Source organism: Rutidosis leptorrhynchoides, chromosome 7 (assembly GCF_046630445.1).
Source record: "Rutidosis leptorrhynchoides isolate AG116_Rl617_1_P2 chromosome 7, CSIRO_AGI_Rlap_v1, whole genome shotgun sequence".
NCBI classification, from domain to species: domain Eukaryota; kingdom Viridiplantae; phylum Streptophyta; class Magnoliopsida; order Asterales; family Asteraceae; genus Rutidosis; species Rutidosis leptorrhynchoides.
Genome location: NC_092339.1, coordinates 30,334,990 through 30,359,163, shown reverse-complemented (window position 1 = coordinate 30,359,163; position 24,174 = coordinate 30,334,990). Strand labels below are relative to the sequence as shown.

The 24,174-nt window shown below is 28.9% G+C and overlaps 1 pseudogene; it reads right to left on the bottom strand.

Moving 5' to 3' along the window:
* Nucleotides 1-4,369: 4,369 nt before the first annotated feature.
* The window catches only part of LOC139859075 (protein FAR1-RELATED SEQUENCE 5-like), a 51,015-nt pseudogene continuing 31,210 nt past the window's right edge, over nt 4,370-24,174 (bottom strand).

The window sequence follows — 24,174 nt, the reverse complement described above, 5'->3', positions numbered from 1 at the left end:
TATGATCCCTAATGGTGTGTTTAGGGAGAACCTTGGAGTGAGTAGCATCATCGACAAGCTAAGAGAAGAACGGCTTCGATGGTTTGGTCATGTGATGAGGCGACCACGAATTGCCCCGGTTAGAAGAGCCGAGGCACTCACCGTCGACGGCATTAGGAGAAGGGGTAGACCTATTCGTAGGTGGATGGATAGAATAAGGCTCGACATGAGGGAGCTTTTGTTAACTGAAGACATGACTTCTGATAGAGAGACGTGGAGAGCTAGAATAAAAATAGTCGAGTAGGGTTGCTTTCTTTTATTATTATCAGCATTATTATTATTATTATTATTATTATTATTATTATTATTATTATTATTATTATTATTATTATTATTAGTATAATAATAATAATAATAATAAACTTAAAAGTTTTAAAACTTACAAAAAATTAGTGGGAAGTCTAGAGACAATCTGGGCCCCCACACCTCTAGCAATAGCAAAACCTATCCTAGTAAAAATATGAGCAGCAGCACCGACACCAATATCTTGCGCCATCGAACTCTTCTGAACCCGCTTTAGCAAAGAAACAGCCTCCTTCTCTAATTCCCCAAGGGAAGAAAATGAGAAAGGAATGAAACCATAACCAATCGCCAGACAACTAGATTCGTACTTGACCCGCTTCCGACGAGCCGCATTAATCACAGCACGTCCAGGGACAAAGTCAGAAAGCCCAGACTGTGTCAAAGGAGAAGACCCTGTCAAGTCAACACAAACATCGCGACCACAATCCCAGGAATAAAGTAACACATCTGCAGGTCTGAGGGCCCTGCCGTTCCCTCCAGACAACCCAATGTCAACCTCCTTTCTCGCTGAAATCCCAGATCGATAACAAACATCAACAAGGGAATCCCGGACAATATTATGTCGATGCTTAATACCCACCATACCAGCACAAGACACCGCGTAATCCCCGAAAATATCCCCAGTAAAAACCCTTGAACAGGCAGAGCATGCCGTCGAGATAGAGAACAATGGAACACCTAACCGGTAGCACAACACACATCGGTAAGTCTTTGCGTTCATCGTCTGACCCAACCCCAAAATAGGGACTGCCCTTAGCCAAGCAGAGGTGTGATCACTCTGCTGTGATTTCCATAAGGCCGATTGTCGGGGAGATAACGAAAAAGTGGATTCTGCAGAAGCGGTAACCTTTGTGAAATAAACATCTGCCAATTTCTTCATGAGTATTGGGGCAGCGACCTCACTCGGATTACCTAAAATATCAAACCCAACCGTTTTATTAAACAGACCCAATGCATCTTCAAAAGCACGACCAAGACCAACAATACCCGCATGACGTAGGAGCTTGGTCTGCAATCCAGCAGACTGTAATCGAGAAGCCAGAAAAGCATAATGACGAACATCTCCCGCAGAATAAACACCAAGCCCTCCAAATGCAAATGGCAAGGTGGCAAGCCGCCACTGCCAATCACCAAACCCAGGCCCTGAAGCAGTAACAATACGCTCCAAGGAAGATCGAAGGGCTCCATCGAAAGCGCGTTGAGCCGCCTCAAATATACTAGGAGGACAAGTACGCAAGGAAAAGGAAAAGTAGTTGTAATACTACTACTTCTATTATTATTATTATTATTATTATTATTATTATTATTATTATTATTATTATTATTATTATGCGTTTGATTATTATTATGTCTATGATTATTATTAGTATTATTAGTAGTAGTTGTAATACTACTACTTCTATTATTATTATTATTATTATTATTATTATTATTATTATTATTATTATTATTATTATTATTATTATTATTATTATTATTATTATTATGCGTTTGATTATTATTATGTCTATGATTATTAATAAACTCGTGTAGAAATTGGTTATTGTAATATTATTAATAATTACTATTATTAGTATTATTGTTATTATTACTATTATTAGTAGTAGTAGTAAAATTTGATATTATTATCACTATTGTCTTTTTATTATTTTTATTACTATCACTATTATTATCAGTATCATTATTATTATGACTACAACTATAGTACTCTTATTATTATTATTATTATTATTATTATTATTATTATTATTATTATTATTATTATTATTATTATTATTATTACTTTTTACTGATGCTTCTTTTACTATTTACTATAATTACTATTACTATACTCTAATATTATTATTATTTGTATTGCTATTATCAATATTAATGCTATTATATGTTTGTTGACTATTATTTACTACCACTATTATTAAAATTATTATGTTTATACATTTATGTATGTATATGTGTATTCATGTTTATACTGTAGCGTCCAAGCTTTTTTTTTTTTTCAACCGTTGGCTGGAGTACGGCTCTAGTTAGTCGACAGCAAGCGTTGATTTATTGGCGACTTGACTGACCCCTAGAGCTTAAAGTGAATTTCAGGCAGGATTTAAAACCTATGAAAATTTGATTTTACCATTTTCATGGCGTCTCTATTTTATTTTATTTTATTTTTATTCAATTTTATTTAATTTCTTTGTTTAATTTAATTTTTTTAATTCTATTTTATTTCTTAAAATAAAAATTTTCTATTTTTTGGTCGGAGGTCCACTCGAAAGCAATCTCTCTATCCGTTAGAGGAAGGATTGTCTACATCTCACCTCCCCATACACCACCGATGTGGTATTGGGTTTTGTTATTGTTGTTATATATAGGAAAAGTGAATATGGATAACAGAATCATATAACCTTATATGTCAACCCTCCTAAAACTATGTCGTTTGGATCCAAAATCACAAAAAAAAAAAAAGAAAAAAAAAAAAATTCCTCGTACAATCAGGTTCATATATTTGCACCTCCCCTAATTTCCATCTCAACAATGGAGATATATCGATTTCGAGACCGTACTTCATCCAACTTAAATTTGATTCCAATCATCCAATACAACAAAAGGTATAATTGTTAATTTTTTTTATTTCGGTTCCCATCCCCAATTGACCAAGTCATCGATATAATTCCCATCTCATAAATGGCGATAAATTGATTTCTTGACTGTTCGTCATCCAACTTAAAATTGGTACTAATCATCCAAAGCAACTGAAGGTACAATCGATTTTTTTTCGGTACCCAACCCCAATAGACCAAGTCGACGATTCCATCTGTTGTGTCGATTTTTAAGTAATTTGATAGATTAGGGCAAGGTGTCGATTTTTAAGTAATTTGATAGATTAGGGCAAGGATCAATATTTATTTTGTTAGTTTAATATTAATCCTCAATAATGTAATTGCAGTTTATTTCAGTAATGAGTATACTAGCTACTCGTATATTGTTGTTTGCTTTTAGTTTTTATTTGTGTTTGTTTCAAATTACAACAACTAGGAGATGTCTGTACTTGTTGTAATTATTTGTTTTTGAGAGTAAATATATGTGTTATTGTTTTACTTTTATCAAGTTGAATTTATAGTTCTGTGTCTTGGTCTAGTTAGTAAAATCAATGTGTTATTCTTTTACTTTTTAGCATAAAATGTTAGCTTTTTGTACCACTCTCTAGTTAGTAAAATCAATGTGTGATTCTTTTACTTTTTAGCATAAAATGTGGCGATTGATGTACTACTATTATAAAGGTTCGATTGAAAGCTAAAGCATGAAGTGAAAATCTAGTGTGTTGATGGAATTCAAAACGAGTTGTTAGATCAAAAGCTTCAACAAGTATATGTGTGAAATCACATCAACTCATATTTGAGTCATGCGAAGATTTGTTCAAAAGAGAGTATGATTAAAGGCCAATGTTGTGGGGGTGATAGTTTTATTTAGTGAGTTTGTTTTTAAATGGTATGTTTTAAAAATTGCGAGATTGGTGAGCCTTTTGCATTTGAAAACTGATGTAATATTTTGTTTAGTTAAATGAAATTGCTCATCTAAAAATTGCAACTTTTGTTGTTCAGGTTATGATCAGCTTGTTTGGTAACTAGTTGCTATACTATTTTTTTTTTTGTCATCTTATACAATGCAATTTGTGACATATATATCTCAAAATTAGTATGTGCACATCGCTTTAGTTGTATGCAAACATAAACATGGATAGTGCAGCTATATATTTGGCACATCTTAATGGGTAGAACCACTAAAGAATTTATAATTGATCAATAAACATAAGCTAAACAATACTACCAACAATCGATAAAAAAGAATCAAAACATGCATACACTAAACACTTGATAAACTGATACAGGGAAATCCAATTTTGAATACACTAAAGACTGAACACATCAGTAGATAGAAAAAGAATCAAACTCTACATAAGCTAAATATTAGCAACCTTATGTCTTCATGGACTATTGCACCAGCAACTGAAAAATCATCGATAATAAACAAAACATCATTTAGTACCAGCAGCAGCATCTTCAGCCTGATGCAAAAGAGTATTAGAATAACGAATGCAACTATCATCAGAAAGTCAATGAACAAATAAGATAACTGAATACATAAATAAACAATCACTAGTACCTTCTTAACTGGACACCCTGTGATATAGTGACCTAATCCCCCGCAATGTGAACATTTTTTTTTTTCGGTGCTTCTAGATAAGATTTGATTCGACATGCGCTCTTTGGACGACCTTTAGTAGCAACAGGAGCCGGAGGATCCCGAACTGATATTTGAGGCATCATGCTTATTTGCGAGCTACCTGCATTGGATTCCTCTAATGAATTGTCAATTTGTGTAGACTTTTGGTGATTCGTATGTTCTTCTAAAAACTTATCTATAAGACTATCTAGTTTCTTCAGGTTTGAGGGAGATTCTTTAGCTTGTTCAACCGCTTTCATATATTTTGTTTGAACACACCACAAACTTAACGCATTAACTTTGTTGTCGTTATGTATATCTTCAAGTTTGTTGTTATAATTTTCCACTTTATACCTAGCATCAAGTGTCCACCTTGGTAAAATATAATGATCCAGAAGAGTTTCAATGTGCTTCTTCTTCATAACATACAATATATGTTTGCATAAGATTCCATATGTTTCAAACTTTGAACAGGAACATGTGACATTTAACTTATCTAACAAACAAATGGTCACAATTCTCCAATATACGTTCTCAACATTAACTTGACCAACCTTATATTTGATCTCTCCTGCGCTCTTACATAAAGTCTCGTGAGTTAAATTATTAGTCGCTTGTATCCATTCTCTTTGAAAAACATCAAACATCCTGCTTGTATAACGTGTACCTGCTTTCACTTCTATTGGATTAACCGAAGAATAAACTGCCTTTGTGTTCATAGTTTTGAAGTCCTCATCTTCTTCAGCAGCTCGTCGAGACTCAACAGCTTTATCATATTGGGCTACAAATTCATTCAACATGGTATTGGAAGTAACATATCCATCAAAGAATGAGTGAATGCTCTCACTTCTACCACTTGTGGTCATCCGAGCAAAAAAACAATCTTTAAAAAAAACTTTACCCAGGGTACGTTGATTATACATATCGTTTATGTTGAAATAAAAATATAAATGGTTGTTGGTAGATGTTGTTGGTAGATGTTGTTGGTAAATGTAGTTGGTAAAATAAGTGGATGGTTGTTGGTGAGTTGTAGGTAAGACTTTTCATCACCTAACTTGCCTAACTCTCACCAAATCCTAATCCTTACTACTATAAATAGAGCCATAAGCAAGCATTCAAATCATCTCAAAACACATTCTTCTTCTTATATCCTAAGAGTGTAATAGAGAGTTTGAGTTTAGTCTCATAATTACAAGAGATATAAGGATTAGTAATTATCCTTGTAATTAGAGAAAGAAGTTGTAATTCCTATTAGTCTTATTAGTGAAACGTTTCTTTCCTTGCCCGTGATTTTTACCCTATTGGGGTTTTCCACGTTAAATTTCGGTGTTGCTTTATTATCGTTTTTGAAGCGACCCGTACTAATCCATCCTGACGAAGTCCATATCGATTACAAACGATTCACAATAGTTGGTTACATCGCGAGGTACTTGACCTCTATATGATACAATTTTACAAACATTGCATTCGTTTTTAAAAGACAAACTTTCATTACATCGAAAGTTGACGGCATGCATACCATTTCATAATATATCTAACTATAATTGACTTAGTAATAATCTTGATGAACTCGACGACTCGAATACAACGTCTTTTGAAATATTTCATGAATGACTCCAAGTAATATCTCTAAAATGAGCAAATGCACAGCGGAAGATTTCTTTAATACCTGAGAATAAACATGCTTTAAAGTGTCAACCAAAAGGTTGGTGAGTTCATTAGTTTATCATAATCGATCATTTTCATCATTTTAATAGACCACAAGAATTTCATTTCCAGTTCTCATAAATATACGTCCCATGCATAGAGACAAAAATAATCATTCATATGGTGAAGACCTGGTAACCGACATTAACAAGATGCATATAAGAATATCCCCTATCATTCCGGGAAATCCTTCGGACATGATAAAAACAACATCGAAGTATTAAAGCATCCGGTACTTTGGATGGGGTTCGTTAGGCCCAATAGATCTATCTTTAGGATTCGCGTCAATTAGGCGTGCACTAATTCTCAAAATTAGTGATGTTCCCTAATTCTTAGGCTACCAAGCAAAAAGGGGCATATTCGGCTTCGATCATTCAACCATATAATGTAGTTTCGATTACTTGTGTCTATTTCGTAAAACATTTATAAAAAATTGCGCATGTATTCTCAGCCCAAAAATATAAAGGGTAAAAAGGCAAATGAAACTCACCTGTTGTATTTTGTAGTAAAAATACATATGACGATAATGGACAAATGCAGGGTTGACCTCGGATTCACGAACCTATATCATTTATATATTTATCAATACTCATAATCGTAATCGAATAAATTTATATATATGTATACATAACTTATTAGTTATATCATATTTATATTAATAATATATTTAGGTTTCATATATTCGTTTTATATATGTAAAAAAAAAATACTTTGTTATGTTGTATGTGTTAAATATATTTATGTATATATATTTCGTTTGTTTATCAAAACAGTAGTTCTAATTATACTAAGTTAATATTAGTAAAGGTAATAATAATGATAATAACCTTAATAATATACTTATGATAATAATACTAATATTTATGTAAGTATTAATAAATCGTATCATTTTTATAATAATATTACCAATGTTAATCATAATCATGATATTTATAATAATACTAAAATCGTACGATTAATAATATTAACATTACTTATAATAATACAATTGATAATATTAATAATATTACTACTTAATAATAATACTAGTGATAATGATAATAATAGTAGTCATAATTGTAACTTTTAATTGTATTAGTAATAATAAATGATAGCTTTTATTAGTAATGATGATAATAATAATAATAACTAATATTAACAATAATATTAACAATAATGATAATACTTATAGTAATAATAATGTTAATACTAATAATTTCTAAATAATACTGCTAATAACAATAATAATAACAATAATACTTGTATTAATAACAATGATTAATATAACAACAACAATAACAATCATAATAATAATAATAATAATAATAATAATAATAATAATAATAATAATAACAATAATAATAATAATAATAATAATAATAATAATAATAATAATAATAATAATAATAATAATAATAATAATAATAATAATAATAATAATAATAATAATAATAATAATAATAATAATGGTTACTACCTTAGAAGCTCCAAAAAATATCAAACCGCCTAAGCCGGGACTCGAACCCACGACCTCCCGCAAACCCGCTAACACCTTGAACCATGGGCTGTGGCCCGTTTTTCTGTTTTATAAATACATTTTAATTACTATAACCCGTAATTTATTCAGCCTTCTTCTTCCACATTCAAGTCGACTAGCAGTGAAAATGACCAGGGATCAATCCCGTTTATTAACAGGTTTCTAACTAATTTTAGGGTTAATGAATAACACATGAACGATTTGAAATTGATTTAAAAAAAAAAAAGAGCTGTAACAGATTAAAATATATATATATATATATATATATATATATATATATATATATATATATATATATATATATATATATATATATATACATATATACATATATACATATATACATATATACATATATATATATATATATATATACATATATATATATATATATATATATATATATATATATATATATATATATATATATATATATATATATATATATATATATATATATATATATATATATATATATATATATATATATATATGTATATATAACGATGAACTTTAAATCAAACTTCGAATTATAGGACATTTTAGAGAAAGAGTATAACATGAAATACGTTTGAAATCATCTATAGAAAGTTTAGAATTCATTAATTTCCACAGAAACAACACCTACGACTTTAATTTGATTGAAGAACAACGTTTGACTTTTTATTTCGAAAACTTTGACTTCAAAATTAACTCTCAATTTGAGGAATTTAAATTCAAAATTTTGCAGATAGTTTAACTAATGGATTCCTAATAAGACTGCAATTTCAGATTTTGATAATTGATAAAATTTTTAAGATTTTTGAAAATTGGATATATAACAGAGTTACGAGCTGTGAACATTTTGTTTCTGTTTTAATTTCCAAATTCGCAGAAGATATAGCCTCTTATAGTAATATCAATCGAATATATAAAGCTAATAAAAAATAATTTGTTTGTTTGTAACTTGATTTGGACATGTAACAATATTGGGACATAATTAAGTCGATCAAGGAAAGAAGAAATAAAAATATATAAACAGATATCAATTTTCCAACTGCTTTGTACGATCTACAGCAGATGATACTAGTGAATTGGAGACAAAAACAAAACAGATAAAGTTTGATGTGGATATATAACAAATTCGTTCCTGTAACATATTCTTAATTAATATTAGTAGTTAATGGAATATGTAGATAAATAATTAATATCCTGTTAATAAATTAATAATGATAATAATATAATTAATTAATGATAATAATATCAAATAATACTAATGGTAATTAAATAATTAAAATCAAAATTTTATTAATGCTAATATCAGTTATAACAATACATATATAAATGATAGTTTTATAGTGATACTTTTATTAATAATGAGTAAATAATATTAGTAATAAAGATAATAATAATAATAATATTATGACTATCTTAATGATAATAATTTTAATGATCATGTTATTAATAATAATAGTGGAAATAACTAGTAATACAATAATACTAATAAGTAGTAATAACTAAAATTATAATTTTTACTACTAATTATAGTAATAATGATATTAATATTGATAATAGTAATATTAGTAATTATAACACCTTATATGTATTAACTTTCATATCTATATAATATATATTGAAAATAATAATTTAACAATGAAATGCCCCGTCCTAATCCATCCGGACGAAGTCCATATCGATTATGAACGATTCACAACAGTTGATTACATTGCGAGGTACTTAACCTCTATATGATACATTTTACAAACATTGCATTCGTTTTTGAAAAGACAATCTTTCATTACATCGAAAGTTGACAACATGCATACCATTTTGTAATATATCTTACTGTAATTGACTTAATAATAATCTTGATGAACTCAACGACTCGAATGCAACGTCTTTTGAAATATGTCATGAATGACTCCAAGTAATATCTCTAAGATGAGCAAATGCACAGCGGAAGATTTCTTTTGTACCTGAGAATAACATGCTTTAAAGTGTCAACCAAAAGGTTGGTGAGTTCATTAGTTTAACATAAATAATCATTTCATAATTTTAATAGACCACAAGATTTCATATTTCCATTTCTCATAAACATACGTCCCATGCATAGAGACAAAAATATCATTCATATGGATTGAACACCTGGTAACCGATATTAACAAGATGCATAAGAATATCCCCTATCGTTCCGGGATCCTCCTTCGGACATGATATAAATTTCGAAGTACTAAAGCATCCGGTACTTTGGATGGGGTTCGTTAGGCCCAATAGATCTATCTTTAGAGTTCGCGTCAATTAGGGTGTCTGTTCCCAAATTCTTAGATTACCAGACTAAAAGGGGGCATATTCAGTTTCGATCATTCAACCATAGAGCGTAATTTCGATTACTTGTGTCTATTTCGTAAAACAGTTATAAAAGTTGCGCATGTATTCTCAGCCCAAAAATATAAAGGGTAAAAATGTAAATGAAACTCACCATACTGTATTTTGTAGTAAAAATACATATAACTATTTTGAACAACTGAACAATGCAGGGTTGGCCTCAGATTCACGAACCTATATCATTTGTATAATTATTAACACGTATAATTGTAATCGAGCGAGTTTATATAAATTATTATTAATAATATGCTCGTTATATTATATGTTATTTGATTAAATTTAATATATTTAATTTGCATATTTTATATATACTAATGTTTATCTTTCTTTATAACCGGTTATAAATAAAAACTTTTACTAGGGTTTTTATATAATAAAAATATATTTATATATAAATTGATATCTTTTATAACTTAATTAGTATCATTAAAAAAATATGGTGATATGTATTACTAATATTATAGTAATGAAATTTTTATATATAAATATCTATTTGTAATAATTTTGAAAATGATCAGTGGTAATAATAATAATGATCTTTCATTTATAATTTTCTTGAAAACAGTATCTTTATTTAAAAAAAAAAATTCTATTTTCATAATCCTGCTAATTTCAAGAATAATGATATTGATAATATTAATAATAATATTAGTATTAGTTCTCATTTTAACAAAGTGATAATAATTATAATGATAATAGTTTTTAACAATAACAATATTAATGATAATAATCATGCTAATAATAATTATAATGATAGCATTAATAATAGTCTTTATGATAATAATAATTAATAGTATGGTAATAGCACTAATATTAATGATAATGATAATGGGTTGTATTATTTTCCTAGTAATAATAATAATAATAATAATAATAATAATAATAATAATAATAATAATAATAATAATAATAATAAAAATAATAATAATAATAATAATAATAATAATAATAATAATAATAATAATATTAATAATAATAATATTAATAATAATAATACAAATAAAAATAAAAGTTATAACCTTTGAAGAAAGACTCAATAAAAGAACGCCACCGCCGGGACTCGAACCCAAGACCTCTCGAATACTTGACACCCACACTAACCATTCGTCTGCCCTTGTCTTTCTGATTACAACTATAACTTAATTTATTTAATCCTCGTTTCTGTTTCTCTTTTCTTATTCATAATATTAATCGACCCTCAACTAATCATCATCATCGTATTCATTTTTGTCCTAACAGAAATATAGCTGGACTTGTGACCCTGCAATGAATACAATCTCGGCCCAACATCCATTTACGGCCCAACAAGGGTTTCATAAGGCCAAATTCACAGCATCTTCTATTATACGAAAAAAAAAATAATTGTATTAGCCCTGGATTCGAACCCAGGACCTTGGGCTCCCTAGCCAACACCTTTAACCACTCTGGCATATCTACTTTTCTGAATTAAATCGATATTAACTATATATAACCTATTAAACTACCTGATTTCAGTACCCATTTATTTTGTTAAATAATCTTGATGGAATGTGGTGGTAGGGTTCTTCAGACACGACAAAAGCACACTGCATTTTACTTTACAACCTATTATCATCATTATAACAGCTAATATCAATAACACCTTTGCTATTAATTTTCTTCATTTCCTTCGTCACTTTAACAGAACCCAGAACAGGGAAAAAAAATATTGGTACAGCAGGTTATTGGGTTAGTGTCGTGGTCGTTTATCTATCATAAAGGTAACAATAACAGTTTTGATCAAGAATATGAGAGAGATAAAGAGAGGGCTGGTGGCGACGGTTAAGGTGACAGATATGGGTTTGTGATGGTGGAATGGTGGTCTTGATGTGGTTATAATGGTGGTGTTAAAATCGTTTAATAAAGAAGAAAGGAGAAAACATATAGAAGGTGGATTAATGTTGGTGGCGGTTTGGGTATGAACACTCATAAGAACAGGAGCATTCAAGTAGCAATAGTTGTTTATGGCTGACCAAAGACAGCAAGTAGCTACAGTTGTGATTCGTATGTGCAGCAAAACAAGAGTAACGGATTAATGATTATTGGGTTCTCGGCCAAACATAGCATCGTAGTAGTTTAATGGGGCTGTGGTGGTTATTGTATTGAACACAGAAGAATGAACAGTAATAATCAAGTGGTTTAGGTTGGTTTTCGATAGTGATGGTTGTGGGTTGTTCTTGCTCGACCTTGGTGGAAAAGATAATCAAAAGTGTGGTTTGCTTTCTGATGGGTGGTGATGGTTGGTTGGTTTTTATCATATATCTTGATGGTGATTGTCGTTAACTGATTGTGTGAAATCATGTAATACTCGTTTGTTTTGTAATCAAAATGGTGTCGACAGAAGATCAAGCAGGTACCGAAGGAAATAAAAACAAATCTAAAAGGTGAAAGGGATAATTAACAAATTTGTACCAAATGTGGATTAATTTCAATAATCAAATGTATTAAGTACCAATCAGTTACAGTTTGATTAGGATATTAATCTGAGTTTGATTCCCATTCTTGTACGAGTGATTTTTGTTAATAATAATAATAATTGAAATAACAATAATATTAATAGTCAAAATAATTCTAATAATAAGAATGGTATTAATACTAATGATATTAAATAATAAAATGATAGTTTTGGAAACTATAATAATAACCAATAATTTATTTAAATCTTAATTTTAATAAAGTTATTATAAACTTTATTTTTATAAGATTAATAATAATGTTGATTTTAACGATCCTAATACTATTGTTAAAGATAATATTAATAAAAATGATAATATACTAGTATTATTAATAACAAAAAATGATAAAATTAATAATACTAATAATAACATATTACATGTATTAAATCCAATATTAATGTTAATATTAATAATGATAATAATAATAATATTACCATAGTCACTATATTGTAACTTGTATTTAATATCATCCATTATGAAATGACTATATTTTTATGTACATCGAATATTTAATATTTACACATTTTACATATATTACAATATATTCATCATAATAATTATATATAGAAATCATGTATATCTTACATATATCAATCCACTATTGTTGATATATATTTATTCGTTATTAAGTTTGTTGGGATAATAAAACTTAGTTTTTCTAAATACTATGTTCAAAAGTTTTAATAGAAACCTAAAATTTGATGTATATATTTATTACTGAACAAGTTTTAATCATAACAATTTACATTTATAATTTCAACAAATAAACCGCATAACATTTTATTAATATATTTTAGATTATAATATATACAGATATATATATATATATATATATATATATATATATATATATATATATATATATATATATATATATATATATATATATATATATATATATCTATTTATAATCAGTTGTTCGTGAATCGTCGGAATTGGTCAAGGTTATACGAATATATGGACAAAGTTCAAAATTTATGAGACTTCAACATTACAAACTTTGCTTATCCTGTCGGAAACATATAAAGATTAAGTTTAAATTTGGTCGGAAATTCCCGGGTCGTCACAGTACCTACCCGTTAAAGAAATTTCGTCCCAAAATTTTAGTGAGGTGGTCATGGTTAACAATAAAAATATTTTCATGACGAATATGAGTTGATAAATAGAGTTTTATCATCATTAAGTAATATGGATAAAATGATTCGATTAATCGAAGCGTATGAATGAAGCTATCTCAAAAGATTGAGATGAAGAAATGGAGATTTTCCATAACTTTTGACGTAGTCGGGATTGAATTCCGAAATTCAAGGGATTTAAAGAAAATCTTCGAAATCTGTGAGATTTGATTCTTCGGCGAATAAGGAGATTAAAATCTCTATAATTAAATACGGTGATCTGCCTCGATTACTCTGTCTGATATTTCCATTATAAATTAAACTCCTTCGTTCCATTATTCTCACCATTCCTATACTTTCTTTCTTAGTTCATACATCCAAAAGATTGTGAAAATGCTTAGTCCAGTTCTAATCCCTAATATTTTCCTAATTATTATTTCTGTCATCCTTCTTTTAAATCTTCCACCAGAAAAATCTGTTTACTTCTATTATTACTTTGGGGTGATACTATTCTTAATTATACCGTGTTTTTATCTTGCTATTCGTATTAACATCCACGGTTTGTAATTTATGTGTTGTTATTGGGTTTTATATCTTCCCTTATACTTCGACGTCCTTGCTTCTGTTTTCTATAATCATTGTCATCCCCAGTCAATACTCCCCCCTATTTGTTGCGATTTATACTCCAATTTCTATTTCGGAGCTTTGTCCCCTCGTTTCTTCTTCTTGCGATTAGGCATCTCTTGTAATGGTCCAGAATTGGCAGATATAAGTTTCAGAATGAACATTGTTAATGTCTTAAGAAAGAAACGGTAATAGCACAATATGACTTGTCAAATTACCAGAATTCAAGGGAAGATAGGACTATCAAGAAAAATATGTTCTTGATATGTTTATAGATTGGACAGAATGTAAGAGTCGTGTAACATAGCACATGATGACGTTATGATCTGTGAATCATCACATTCCATTTAGAAACTCAGCATGACTTACTGTAATATAATCACGTTGATCAAGTGTCATTATATTATACTAACTCATGCATCAGTTCCCAACACTACTTCAAAAAAACATTCATAGTTTAAACTCAAAAGTTTACAGAATATAGAAACTAATAGTTTCTTATCTGATGTAACACTGATAGCGCGAAGAGATAAATGATTTCAGATAAGAATATCTTCAGATATATCGATGGTATTTAAAATAAAGGTACGATGATATCTTAGAATTTTTGAATTAAGTTGTGATGCAGAAATTCATTCATAATTCAAACTCGAATTTTAAAGAAAAATAGAAATTAAAGTAGTTTCCTTTATGATGTAACATAGATAGTAGGAAGAGATAAATAATTTTTGGACAAGAATATCTATGAAAATATCCTCAGAAATATCGAAGGTATTTATGATGATATTTTGGAATTTCTAAGTTCGATGGTTGATGAGAAAGATTTTCCGCAAGATTTTAACATGACTTCGGAGCAAGATATTCTCTAAAGGTTTCAACGGATCCAGAATTATCTGGATTCTTTGAATATAGGGTATGGTCCTTGTATTTGTCCTTGGTCTCCTTCATGGTTAACTCTATCCGTTTTCCAGTTCCAACGTTTCTGAGCTTTTCCAACATATTATTCTTTATCATCAAACTTCCGACGACTAAGGTCATTTACGGTTGCCTACAGTTTCTGCTGCTTCATTCAGCTTTTTCAACATTCAGAGTATCGATTCGTAAACTGGGTGCCTTTTCAAAATTTCAGAATTGAAGATCGTAATTCTAGGAGATAATTGTTATATGTATACATATAACAATTGATGTTGAAATGCTACGAGATTCAAAATACTGATTGCTGATTCCCGGTAATTGGTATGGCAATTATTGTTACAGGGTATAGATGAATACAAGATAGGGTTTCAATGAATATAATGATTTTTTGGAAAGTCCAAATTCATTGAAGTTGTTGGTAATTTTACTGCTAATGTGGTGAAATATAAACGGTTCTCCGGTAACGATGATGACAGGCAAACTTATATATCGAGGTTATAATAAGGCTAATTCGAATGGTAGTTGAAGTTAATTTGTTGAAGCTGTGATAAAATTGGCTAATATGAAAAAGAGTTGCAATGTTATTTTCTGTAATAGCAATGTTAAACGTTTTTCAGGTGCATAACTATATGCATCAATCTTTTCTTCCATAGGTAAAGTGCGGTTGATTCATCCTCTCGATTGAGGTGTTTTCAAGAATCATGAAAGGTTTGAACACAGATTGTAATCGTCAAGATACAAACAAGGTTTAAGGTGAAATCAAGTGGCAAACTTGAAGAGATGTTAAGTTTCATATGTTATAATCAATATTTTAATTCATTTTAATTGTCCATTGTCGGTAGTCCTCAGTTGATAGTCCATAGTTAGCAATTCGATAATTCATATATAGTTTAATATATAATATTCAAATTAATTAATACGTGTCGTGACCCGTATACGTCTCAGACTCGATCACAACTCAAACTATATATATTATTGTAGAATCAACCTCAACCCTGTATAGAGAACTCGATCATTACTGCATATAGAGTGTCTATGGTTATTCCAAATAATATATATAGATGCGTCGATATGATATGTCAAAACCTTGTATACGTGTCCCGATATTTAAAGTGCGTAAAATAAATAACAGAAACTAAATGATGATAAATAAAATTGCGAGAATTAAAATTACGATAATTAAATTGCGATAAAATAAATTGCGATACAGAATTAACAGTTAGCTAAGAATAGTTAGCTAGGATTTCGTTAGCGTGGTTTCTTAACAAAATTTCTCATAGTTAATTTGTTTGTTTCTAACAAATTTTATCTTGTCCAATGTTTTCTTCATTATGCCACTTGTTGGATTCTGATAGATCAAAATCCAAATATGAAATTGAATGAAAATGGTTATTTCGTGGTGAACGGATTTGTATATCTGTGGATACAAGTAGGATAGTAAATGACTGTTGAATCAGATTTGAAGAATGTACAGTGTAACTTATTAATGTGAAATTTAAATATTCCTCCGGTATTACCTACCCGTTAAAATATTTTCACTATTAACAATTTGTACAAAAGAGTTTTTAATTACAACCTTTATGAACATATATATACATATATATTTTCTTCAGATGTAATCATAGATTTAATGAGTTAATATAATATTAATCTCATTTGCTTTACGGTTAGAACTAGAGTACATAATCTCAAAAACATTAGAGGTTACGTAACCATCATGTCGAACAAAAATAAATGATGTAGAACGATACATAGAACGATAATTATACTTGAGGTACATAATGAGATGTTGAGGCATGAATTGTTGATGGTACTGGTGCTATTACTGATGGTGCTGTTAGTGTCGGTGATGTTGTTGAAGCTGGTACGTTTTGCACCATATTCTCTAAAGGGATTACTCGAGCGCGGAGTTCGTTGACTTCTTCTATTATTCCGGGATGATTGTCGATCAAAACGAGCGAATGAATAAGGTTTAGAATCTAAGATAGTATATGATCGTGACAAGATACTCTGAAAATGAGAGAGAAAAAGGTGTCTCAAACAGGTTCGCCGGTAAGCGCTTCAGGTTCATTGTCAAGAGGTGAATTCGGTTGGTGGAAGGGATCGCCTTCTTCGCGTCTCCATTGTTTAAGTCGACTACGAACTCATCAAATGAATTGGGGATAACTGATTGATTGATTCATTCCGGTGACACCGCTTTTGGAATTTAGGTGAATATCCATGTCGGAATAGCTGTCAGAATAACTATCGGAATAGCTATCAAAATCTGTGGGACTCGAACTGGTTGTGGGATTCATCTCGTACGATCAGATGAAGGATTTTCGATAAGAAATAGATTTTAGGATGTAGATTAGTACCCTGCAATACATAATTTACATATGCATATATAATACTAAAATCCCATAAGTTATGGAGGAATCTACGGAAGCTGTCAGGCAAAGTCTACAGTAACAGATATGCTAAGATATGAATTAGCAGATACGCTAAGATACGAATTTTGTCTATACACAATTCATGCAATCATTGCAGTAAGATGTGTCTAGACTAGGAATGATAAGCAGGTAATATCCTAAGGATGATAAGCAGATGATTTTCGTCAAAAATGGTAAGCAAAACTTTTGACATGCAGACACGGTCGAAGTCCAGACTCACTAATGCATCCCAACGACTATCAGTTAGACATACTAATGCAAGACCTGGTTCACTAAGACCACTGCTCTGATACCAACTGAAATGCCCCGTCCTAATCCATCCGGACGAAGTCCATATCGATTATGAACGATTCACAACAGTTGATTACATTGCGAGGTACTTAACCTCTATATGATACATTTTACAAATATTGCATTCGTTTTTGAAAAGACAATCTTTCATTGCATCGAAAGTTGACAACATGCATACCATTTTTTAATATATCTTACGATAATTGACTTAATAATAATCTTGATGAACTCAACGACTCGAATGCAACGTCTTTTGAAATATGTCATGAATGACTCCAAGTAATATCTCTAAGATGAGCAAATGCACAGCGGAAGATTTCTTTTGTACCTGAGAATAACAAGCTTTAAAGTGTCAACCAAAAGGTTGGTGAGTTCATTAGTTTAACATAAATAATCATTTCATAATTTTAATAGACCACAAGATTTCATATTTCCATTTCTCATAAACATACGTCCCATGCATAGAGACAAAAATATCATTCATATGGATTGAACACCTGGTAACCGATATTAACAAGATGCATAAGAATATCCCCTATCGTTCCGGGATCCTCCTTCGGACATGATATAAATTTCGAAGTACTAAAGCATCCGGTACTTTGGATGGGGTTCGTTAGGCCCAATAGATCTATCTTTAGAGTTCGCGTCAATTAGGGTGTCTGTTCCCAAATTCTTAGATTACCAGACTAAAAGGGGGCATATTCAGTTTCGATCATTCAACCATAGAGCGTAATTTCGATTACTTGTGTCTATTTCGTAAAACAGTTATAAAAGTTGCGCACGTATTCTCAGCCCAAAAATATAAAGGGTAAAAAGGCAAATGAAACTCACCATACTGTATTTTGTAGTAAAAATACATATAACTATTTTGAACAACTGAACAATGCAGGGTTGGCCTCGGATTCACGAACCTATATCATTTGTATAATTATTAACACGTATAATTGTTATCGAGCGAGTTTATATAAATTATTATTAATAATATGCTCGTTATATTATATGTTATTTGATTAAATTTAATATATTTAATTTGCATATTTTATATATACTAATGTTTATCTTTCTTTATAACCGGTTATAAATAAAAACTTTTACTAGGGTTTTTATATAATAAAAATATATTTATATATCAATTGATATCTTTTATAACTTAATTAGTATCATTAAAAAAATATGGTGATATGTATTACTAATATTATAGTAATGAAATTTTTATATACAAATATCTATTTGTAATAATTTTGAAAATGATCAGTGGTAATAATATTAATGATCTTTCATTTATAATTTTCTTGAAAACAGTATCTTTATTTAAAACAAAATCTATTTTCATAATCCTGCTAATTTCAAGAATAATGATATTGATAATATTAATAATAATATTAGTATTAGTTCTCATTTTAACAAAGTGATAATAATTATAATGATAATAGTTTTTAACAATAACAATATTAATGATAATAATCATGGTAATAATAATTATAATGATAGCATTAATAATACTCTTTATGATAATAATAATTAATAGTATGGTAATAGCACTAATATTAATGATAATGATAATGGGTTGTATTATTTTCCTAGTAACAATAATAATAATAATAATAATAATAATAATAATAATAATAATAATAATAATAATAATAATAATAATAATAATAATAATAATAATAATAATAATAATACAAATAAAAATAAAAGTTATAACCTTTGAAGAAAGACTCAATAAAAGAACGTCACCGCCGAAACTCGAACCCAAGACCTCTCGAATACTCGACACCCACACTAACCATTCGTCTGCCCTTGTCTTTCTGATTACAACTATAACTTAATTTATTTAATCCTCGTTTCTGTTTCTATTTTCTTATTCATAATATTAATCGACCCTCAACTAATCATCATCATCGTATTCATTTTTGTCCTAACAGAAATATAGCTGGACTTGTAACCCAGCAATGAATACAATCTCGGCCCAACATCCATTTACGGCCCAAGAAGGGTTTCATAAGCCTAAATTCACAACATCTTCTATTATACCAAAAAAATAATAATTGTATTAGCCCTGGATTCGAACCCAGGACCTTGGGCTCCCCAGCCAACGCCTTTAACCACTCTGGCATATCTACTTTTCTGAATTAAATTGATATTAACTATATATAACCTATTAAACTACCTGATTTCAGTACCCATTTATTTTGTTAAATAATCTTGATGGAATGTGGTGGTAGGGTTCTTCAGACACGACAAAAGCACACTGCATTTTACTTTACAACCCATTATCATCATTATAACAGCTAATATCAATAACACCTTTGCTATTAATTTTCTTCATTTCCTTCGTCACTTTAACAGAACCCAGAACAGGGAAAAAAAAAATATTGGTACAGCAGGTAATTGGGTTAGTGTCGTGGTTGTTTATCTATCATAAAAGTAACAATAACAGTTTTGATCAAGAATATGAGAGAGATAAAGAGAGGGCTGGTGGCGACGGTTAAGGTGACAGATATGGGTTTGTGATGGTGGAATGGTGGTCTTGATGTGGTTATAATGGTGGTGTTAAAATCGTTTAATAAAGAAGAAAGGAGAAAACATATAGAAGGTGGATTAATGTTGGTGGCGGTTTGGGTATGAACACTCACAAGAACAGGAGCATTCAAGTAGCAATAGTTGTTTACGGCTGATCAAAGACAATAAGTAGCTACAGCTGTGATTCGTATGTGCACCAAAACAAGAGTAACAGATTAATGATTATTGGGTTCTCGGCCAAACATAGCATCGTAGTAGTTTAATGGGGTTGTGGTGGTTGTTGTATTGAACACAAAAGAACGAACAGTAATAATCAAGTGGTTTAGGTTGGTTTTCGATAGTGATGGTTGTGGGTTGTTCTTGCTCGACCTTGGTGGAAAAGATAATCAAAAGTGTGGTTTGCTTTCTGATGGTTGGTTGGTTTTTATCATATATCTTGATGGTGATTGTCGTTAACTGATTGTGTGAAATCATGTAATACTCGTTTGTTTTGTAATCAAAATGGTGTCGACAGAAGATCAAGCAGGTACCGAAGGAAATAAAAACAAATCTAAAAGGTGAAAGGGATAGTTAACAAATTTGTACCAAATGTGGATTAATTTCAATAATCAAATGTATTAAGTACCAATCAGTTACAGTTTGATTAGGATATTAATCTGAGTTTGATTCCCATTCTTGTACAAGTGATTTTTGTTAATAATAATAATAATTGAAATAACAATAATATTAATAGTCAAAATAATTCTACTAATAAGAATGGTATTAATACTAATGATATTAAATAATAAAATGATAGTTCTGGAAACTATAATAATAACCAATAATTTATTTAAATCTTAATTTTAATAAAGTTGTTATAAACTTTATTTTTATAAGATTAACAATAATGTTGATTTTAACGATCCTAATACTATTGTTAAAGATAATATTAATAAAAATGATAATATGCTAGTATTATTAATAACAAAAAATGATAAAATTAATAATACTAATAATAACATATTACATGTATTAAATCCGATATTAATGTAAATATTAATAATGATAATAATAATAATAATAATAATAATAATATTACCATAGTCACTATATTGTAACTTGTATTTAATATCATCCATTATGAAATGACTATATTTTTATGTACATCGAATATTTAATATTTACACATTTTACATATATTACAATATATTCATCATAATAATTATATATAGAAATCATGTATATCTTACATATATCAATCCACTATTGTTGATATATATCTATTCATTATTAAGTTTGTTGGGATAATAAAACTTAGTATTTCTAAATACTGTGTTCAAAAGTTTTAATAGAAACCTAAAATTTGATGTATATATTTATTACTGAACAAGTTTTAATCATAACAATTTACATTTATAATTTCAACAAATAAACCGCATAACATTTTATTAATATATTTTAGATTATAATATACATATATATATATATATATATATATATATATATATATATATATATATATATATATATATATATATATATATATATATATATATTTTATAATTTCAACAAATAAACCGCATAACATTTTATTAATATATTTTAGATTATAATATACATATATATATATATACATATATATATATATATATATATATATATATATATATATATATATATATACATATATATATACATATATACATATATATATATATTTATATATATATCTACATATCTATTTATAATCAGTTGTTCGTGAATCATCAGAATTGGTCAAGGTTATACGAATACATGGACAAAGTTCAAAATTTATGAGACTTCAACATTACAAACTTTGCTTATCCTGTCGGAAACATATAAAGATTAAGTTTAAATTTGGTCGAAAATTTCCGGGTCGTCACAAACAAATAGTGATATTAATATTAATGTTAATAATACTAATGGAAGTAATAATAACATTAGTATAACAATTATATTTTAACTTGTAATTAATTTGATGTAATAATTTATAAGTATGTAGTATATATATTACCTAATATCTTGTATCAAATATTGACTATTTATAAATTATATATATATTACTATATATAAACTATTACTTATATATGGATTTCCTAAATATATATATATATTCATAGTAACTTAATTATTCTATTAATTTGTTTACATTTTTAATTTCAATTGATTAAATTGTATTTTATTATTTCAACTTATTATATATACTTTTGTTTATATTTATATATATAGATATATATACCTATATATATATACTCACTTAATTATGTATCTATATATATTTATTTGTAACTAATTGTTCGTGAATCATCGGTAATGGTCAAAGGGTAATTGAATTCATGAGTATAGCTTCCAAGTTTTCGAGACTCAACATTATAGACTTTGCTTATCGTGTCGGAAACATATAAAGATTAAGTTTAAATTTGGTCGGAAATTTCCGGGTCGTCACAGTACCTACTCGTTAAAGAAATTTCGTCCCAAAATTTGATCGAGAATGTCATGGCTAATAAAAAAAATGTTTTCATGACGAATATGAGTTGATAATTAGAGTTTTATTACCATGGAGTAATATGGATAAAATAATTCGATTACGTGAAGAGTATAAGTGAAGCTATTACAAAAGACTGAAATGAGTAAATGCAGATTTGACTTAACCAGTGACGTAGTCACGGGTGATTTTCAGAATTTAAGGAATTTAAATAAAATCTTCGAAATCTATAAAATTTGATTCTTCAGCGAATAAGGAAATTAAGATCTCTATAATTAAATACGGTGATCTGCCTCGATTACTCTGTCTGATATTTCCATTATAAATTAAGCTCTTTTGTTCCATTATTCTCACCATTCCTATACTTTCTTTCTTAATTCTTACATCCAAAAGATTGTGAAAATGATTAATCCCTTTCTAATCCTTGATATTTTCCTAATTATCATTTCTATCATCCTTCTTTTCGATCTTCCTCCAGAAGAAGCTGTTTACTTTTAATATAACCTTGGGGTGATACTATTCTTAATTATACCATATCTTTATATTGCTATTTGTATTAATATCCACGGTTTGTAACCTTCGTGTTGTTATTGGGCTTTATATCTTCTCTTATATTTTTGGAGGTCTTTGCCTTTTTATCATCCTCCCGATCTCTAGTAAAGCGAGTAACAGTCCAGAATTTGTAAGTATGGAATTTCGGATAAACATCATGTTTTAAATAAAAAAGATTGTATTGACACGATTTGATTTGTCAAATTACCAGAATCACTGAGAATAGAATTATCAAGAATATACTTTCTTGATATGTTCAGAAGTTAAGCATAATGAAAGAGTTATGTAACATGGCACATGATGACGTTATGATCTGTGAATCATTACGTTCCATTAGAAACTCAGCATGACTTACTGTAATATAATCACGTTGATCAAGTGTCATTATATTATACTAACTCATGCATCAGTTCCCAACATTACCTCAATAACATTCATATTTTAAGCTCAAAAGTTTACAGAATATAGAAACTAACAGTTTCTATATGATGTAACACTGATAGCACTAAGAGATTAATGATTTCAGATAAGAATAGTTATGAAAATATCTTCAGAAATATGGAGGATATTTATAATGAAAGATACGATGATATCTTAGAATTTCTAATATCGAAGG